Here is a 7,528-nt window from a genome sequence, read left to right on the forward strand (position 1 = left end):
ACCACTGCTTGGACAGGAATCTAGACATTAATTTTTCCTATGCATATCTCATATTCTCGGTATAATATCTCAGGTTGCTTATTTCTACTATGCTACTTAGCAGCATCACTAGCGACATCTATGTTGCGTCGACAGACGTCACATTCTCTCGAACTAACCGCTCCCCAGACAAGAGATGTCGCTACTAAGCAATAAAATTCCGGTTGATTTTTTGGAGTCAAAATCAATCTAACGTCTAATGTTGTAGGTATAGATAATGGTACGGAACCTTTCGTGCGCGAGTCCGACTAGCACTTGGCTGATTTTTAAATGATAGGGGAAAACGAGCAGGCAGGTCACTTGATGGAAAGCAAACACCGCCACCCATGGACATCTATAACATACGAGTAAGCTGAGGTACGGATGTACTGCTGGCCCCTTGAGAAATGAGTACCTAGGTTCTTGTTTTAATGAAAGTAGAAATACTGGCGCTACGAGCTGAATCCGACATTTCACATATACAAACGTAACAATGTAGGAAACAAGATGGACAACAAAGTGATCCTACAAACGTATCGTTTTTTTCCTTTTGAGGTACGTAGGTAGCGGACAAACAGACATACACAAACATACACAAAAGTCGTACCTAAACCAAAAAAAATGCTCTCTTTGCTGTCACTTTTAATAACTATACGCTTTACTTTACGACAAACTAAGAATTCAAAAGCCTATATTTAAAACATGAATTATTAAAACTAAAAGCTTTGCTCTGTAAAAACTCAAGGCACTAAATATCAAGGAACTTAAAAAAACGCCCGTGTCTGCATAGTAAAGTGAACAGAAAAATGCTATTATCAAGTGAAGGTTCCATTAGAGTGAACGCATAGCTTTGCGACTTTGCGACATGTAGACCGTATGTAATATTCATTGAGATTGTCTGATACGTAATACTCGTGAAGCGGAATTATATTATTCTAGGATTGAAAGTTGCACAAGTGATAAGATACAGCGATGGAATGAGCCAGTAGAAAATGAAATATGACAATAAGTAAGAACACACGTATACAAACACAGAAAAGAGAAATAGTTTGTTTTAATACAAAGAAAGAAAGAAAAAGAAAATCCACATCGAAAATACAAACTGAAACATAGATGCACAGAAAAACAGGAGTACAGACACGAATTTTTCTTATGCACTACATATCTCAGCTTGTTTGTTTCTTATTTAGTAGCTGAGATATGTGGTGCATAGGTAAAAATCATATCTGTACTCCTGTCCAGTAGTGGTGTAGCGGCAAAGCACGCAGCACGGAATGCTGAGGCCTGGGTTCGATTCCCAGCACTGGTCTCCTTTTCTGGTTTTTCTGTACATCTATGTTTCAGTTTGTATTTTCGATACGTATTACTAAGCATTGGGTCGTGCGACCTGGAGCTATAATATTGTCTAACACACTTGGTATTAATATAGTTTTCACCACCTTTTTCTGCCATATGATATTGATTGATGTTTATGAGATAGTGAATGCGATCGAGAAAGTCAGAGCGTTAGACACTACGGCTACCGGTCGCGGTCGTGTGTCGCGGTCGCCAACACTGGAATGATACATTTGACAATTTCATTTTCAAACCAGCTTGAAGGCTTGTAGAGCTTAACTCCTGAAATTTTGACTGCAGTTTCGATGCAGATGGGAAGGAAAGGACAATGTTCAGAACTAATATCAATTATAAACAGAGACCGAAAAAATCCATAAGTTTTTCGTTTTTTCCTTGTAAGGCAACTACAATAAATTGCGTTATTCTTAAATAGCAGTTCATAAAATGCATAAGTACTATTAATAATTATGTTGGGAAGAATAACCCACAGGGAAAAATTAATTTAACTTCTTTGATAAAATATGTCACTTGTTTTAAAATAAATACAAGAAATACTTGTGTGTACACGAAAGTTTGTCGGTTTGTTTCCGATCCAATGAAGTGAAAACGGCTGCACGGATTTTGTAGAAATTTGGTACGTAGATAGCTCGGATCTTAGAAAAAACACATTAGGCTACTTTTTTCCGGTATTTTCACAGGATCTACGTGTATCTGCACAATATATAAGGTAGTAAGTAAGAAGGTAGTTTCGAAGCGGCTAAGCAACAACACCGTACAAATTTTTGCTTCTATTCAATATTCGATTTCAGTTAAATTCCGCTTTGTTTACATAAAAATTTACACCTACATTAAGAACAGTCCTTTAGCTTGCCAGTGTTAAATTCAGTTTTAGTGACAAGTGCTTGCCCGAAGTACAATCACGATATTGATATTCCTAAAAGTGTTATTTACTTAAACGTCGAACGCAAGCAGCGGTGTGCATCGTGAGCGTGAGTCATCGTTCGCGCGCTCCGTCCCGTCGACACGATACTCGGAATCGGTGCGCCTCGCGCTGTACTTTATCGTTGAGCTATTGTTTGGCAGCGCTTGGGTATGAGTATGAGTGCCACTATAATTTGTTTCCGGCTGCATTCTGCCGATTAAGGACGTGCAATATATTGCCTGTTCTGTACAAAATTGTGGAAAGGCGTGTCATTTGGTTTGTGGAAATGCATTACACTTCAATTCTGAGCAAATGAAGACGTGGATATGCCCGGACTGTCAGGCTCAGGCGCGCTCTAGAGCTGGCGGTGATAAGTCGACCACCCCAATACGGTCAGCTTCAGATAGTAATGTTACCTTCCGAAAAACTAACTTGCAGAAAAAGCCGTTGCATGAGACGACCGTAAACCCGCCGGAGGATATAAAATCGTTATTTCTGGAAATTCGTATGCTGCGCGCTGATATGGCTAAATTACAGGCCGATTTCACCAGCCGCTTCGAGTCCTTATCCAAAAATATCACAGATTATGACGCGCGTATTCTAAAGCTAGAAGAGAAGGAAAAGGAGAACGTCTTACTCAAGGCCCAGGTGGCGGACCTCCAAAGCCAACTAAACCAACAGGCACAGCTGTCGTTAAGCTCAGAATTGGAAATAATTGGCCTTCCTGAAACTCCAAATGAGAATCCATATCATATAGTCCTAACTACAGCCTCAAAGTTAGGATGAATCTTGAGGAGGTTGATGTAAATTTTGTGTCCCGCGCTGGCCCGCGACGCAATGGAGACCAAAGCAATCAACCACGGCCCTTAGTCATTTCTTTTGTGAGAAGGGCAAAACGTGAGGAGTTTCTGAGACAGGCGAAAACTCGGCGTGCTACACTCAGCAGTAGTGACATCGTACCAACGGGTCCTACGACGAAAGTATTTGTGAATGAGCGCTTGACCAGTGAAGGCAGACGTTTATTTCGTGACACACGATCATGGGTTAAAGACCACGGCTATAAGTACTGTTGGATTCGCAGAGGAAACATCTACATTCGGAAGAACGAAGGAAAAGATGGAAATCCGGCTCTTCAGATCCGATCCTATGAAGATCTTCAAAAATTTTCAGGACAATGAAAATAACTGCTTTCTAGATAAGTTTTTGTTTATATCACTTTATTTTGTTCTTGTTTTTCACGTATATTGTGTCAACAGTGTCTAACCATCATGACATTATTTCTTCTCACCAGCATGTCGAAATATTTTACTCACACACACGTTGCATTCTCAATACATGCTCAGTGTACGCTTTTACATTCACATACACACACCTACAGAATAAAATACTTAATACACATAACTTGTTTCAAAATGTGTTCAAAAGTGTATCAATGCTTATTGCGTTTGTGGGACACACATAAACTTATCATGTGGAGGCATTACCTTTTTAAAATACAACAATATCCCATATAACATATATATTTTTCTACTATAAATGGCAGCGTTGGACCTTATGACTAGAATAGACAATTCTTTCAATGTTGAATGCCATACAATCTCAACTCCTGAAGAGTGTAGTCCCATAATCTCTAAGTATCCACTTAACTTCTTCAGATAAATATAAGAAGTGTACAACGGAATTTTGACAACTTCTTATTAATTTTTGCTCGATTAAATATAAATTTGATATTATTATTTTCAGTGAATGTTGGATTCACGAGAACACCACGGTTAAACAAATAAATGGATACACATCTTTTAGAACAAATAAGTATATAAACAAATCAGGTGGGGTTATCGCTTATGTGAATAATAAATGGTCACCAAATGTCTCTGAGCCGGACATAGCCGACGCCAACTGTTTAGAGATAGATTTACCAAGTTTTTCTAAAGTTTTAGCTATTTACCGGTCCCCGTCATTTTCCAATATTGGTAATTTCTGTTTGTCCTTAGACCAGTTTTTAAATACTGTCTGTCGAAAGTCTTGTCTCATATTGGCAGGTGATATGAATATTAACATTTTGGAATCAGCGGCAGATGATGAGCAGGCATCCACGTACCTTGATTTGCTTGCTTCACATGGGTTGTTGTCCGCTGTCAATAAACCTACACACAGCAAAACCTGCATTGATCATATATTTATACAATGCAGTTCTTGCGCTGAATCAATTGTTTGCTCGACTGACCTCACTGATCATGATTTAACTATGATTGGTATCATAACGGAACGTCATACAAATACGATTCAAAAGAGATCGATATTGAGAGTTGATTACGACGGACTTAGTAGTGAGCTGGAATCTGTTGACTGGTCCCCTGTTTCGCGAGCAAACTCTGTGGATGATGCCGTGTCTGTTTTCTCAACCATTGTCTCAGAAGCGATCTCTAAAAATTCAGAAAAGATTCAAGTGAGCCGCTCTAAATTCTGCATCCAACCTTGGATGACTCCTGGGCTAATTAGATGTTCAAAACAGCGAGACAAGCTGCATCGGAACTCGCGGCAGTCTCCGAACGACGAGACAAAAAAACTTATTTATACAAGATATCGTAATTTTTTCATTAATCTTCTAAGAAACCTTAAAGCTGACCATGAGAGAAAAGAACTCTCTGCCCACGAAAAGTCACCAAAAAAACTGTGGAAAAGCATTAACAAAATTACACATCGAAATACTACTATGCCTACTGCCCAAAATCTGATAAATATAAAGAGTACTGAGAAGGAGTCCTTGAACGTATGCAACGAATTTTTTGCTTCTGTTGGCCAAAATCTTGCCAACGTAATTCTTACGATGGAAAATGAAACACAAGAGTCTCTTGCAGCTAAAGTTAGAGTAAACCCATCTAGGCTGAACTCTATATACATCTCCCCTACAGATAAAATGAGATTCTGGGATTGATTCAAAAATTAGATCCAGATAGTTCTCCAGGCCTTGACAATATTAATAATAAAATTCTGAAAGCTATAGCTTCCGAAATTGCTGAACCTCTTGCAGTGATTTTTAACCTAAGCATAGAAAGTGGTATTTTTCCCAAGGCCTGGAAGATATCGGCAATAGTACCGATTTATAAAGGAAATGCCAAGAATGAACCTAGCAACTACCGGCCGATATCATTATTAGGATGTTTCTCTAAACTACTGGAGAGAATTATTAATAAAAGGATAGTTGCTTACATCGAATCCAATGCCCTCCTAACGGATCATCAGTTTGGCTTCAGAAATGGGAAATCGACCGAAGATGCCGTTACTCTTCTCACAAAAATTGTCTCTTCACATTTAGATGAGGGTCGGGCCTGTGTCGGAGTTTTCCTGGACTTGGCTAAAGCCTTCGACACGGTGTCTGTCCCCATCCTACTGAGAAAACTTGAGGCATACGGATTTCGAGGAAATGTACTAAAGTGGTTCACTAGTTACCTGACTGAAAGAAGGCAATGCGTCAAAGTTGACGGAAAACTCAGTGATCTGAGGGCGGTGTCTTTTGGCGTGCCGCAGGGCAGCATCTTAGGTCCTACACTTTTTCTTTTATATATTAATGACATTTCACTTATACCACTACAGAATGCTGAACTACTGTGTTACGCCGATGATACTGCAATCGTTTTCCACGGGTCCTCATGGGAAAATGTTTATGGTCATGTCGAGAATGGTATGTCACTGGTGTCAAATTGGCTAAAGCTAAATCTTCTGACCTTAAACACAACCAAAACCAAATTTTTATGTTTTCATAAGACTTTGTCTTCCTCGCCAAGATTTCGGCGGGAACTTAAAGTACACAACCGGAACTGTGCTAATTTCTCAGCTCAAAATTGTACGTGTGACTACATGACTAGAGCGGATGTGATAAAGTATCTCGGAATAGTGATAGACGAGAAATTAAATTTCAGGCAGCATGTAGCGGCGGTATCGGGTAGGGTTCGAAAGCTGATACACACAATGAAGATGCTAAGACAGTCAGCTGATTTCTCCCTATTAAAAACTATTTATATGGCTCTTGGACAATCAATAATTCACTATTGCATCCTTGCTTGGGGAGGTACATCCTCGACTATCCTTCTAAAATTAGAAAGAGCGCAAAGAGCGGTTCTGAAGGTGGCTCTGAAAAGACCAATGAGGTATCCTACGAAGGAATTATACAGGAGCGCTCAAGTACTTAGTGTTCGGAAACTCTACTTTTTAAGGGTGGCTTTGTCGGTGCACAAAGTTATTCTTAACTCGCCAAACTACAACGGCTTACTCCAAAAAAGAATATTTAAAATTCCTATCACAGCTGTTCAAACCAAATTTGCGCATCGTTTTTCAGTCTTTTTGCACCCCTTAATCTACAACCGACTAGTAAGGCTATATAGTTTTCAAGAATACTCTGTTTTCGAAGCTAAAAAGTTAATAATAATTAACATGATGAACCTATCCTATGAAGACACGGAAAACATTATTAAGATAATACAGTAACTTAAAACACACACACACACACACACACACACACACACACACACACACACACACACACACACACACACACACACACACACACACACACACACACACACACACACACACACACACACACAACTTGACACAGAAATGTATAAAATTAATAATTTTTGTTTTAGTTTTGAAAAATAAAATATAAAAAACTGTTTTGGATTACGTTTTTAGTTTTGGATTATGTATTATTGTTTAGAGGCTAATTTAATATTTTTCTTTTTTATTTTTGTTCCTTAAACATAGTTGCCATTTGCCGCTAACCATTGTTTCTTGTAAATCATATTTTTTACCCCACGAGACAGGCCTTGCCTAGTGTGGGGGTCAGCACAAATGTATTCTGTCTTTAATATTTTTGGAAATAAACTATTTGTATTTGTATTTGTATTTGTATATTTACTGGGGATTTCCACGGGAATTTAGTGAAATCTCAAAATTTGAATACAGTTGCCTACAGATTTAATGATTGGTGCCGAGCGAAGCCGCGGCTAAAGACTTGTTAATTATTAACACCGAGTGCATAGTGCAGTGACCTCATGCATTTCAAGAATCATTACTAATAAGTCATGGCCGCGCGGCCGGTGTTGTTTGGTTACACTTGAAATAACATGCCACGTCAGACGGCAGGCAACATTGCCTGTCAGAAGCGACTTCATCAGTTTTCTTCGTGCGTAGTTCATTATATTTAAAACATTGTAGATAAACAGTCAAAAAAGTAGCAATAGTGCAGTT

This window comes from Choristoneura fumiferana, chromosome 3 (assembly GCF_025370935.1).
Source record: "Choristoneura fumiferana chromosome 3, NRCan_CFum_1, whole genome shotgun sequence".
NCBI lineage: Eukaryota > Metazoa > Arthropoda > Insecta > Lepidoptera > Tortricidae > Choristoneura > Choristoneura fumiferana.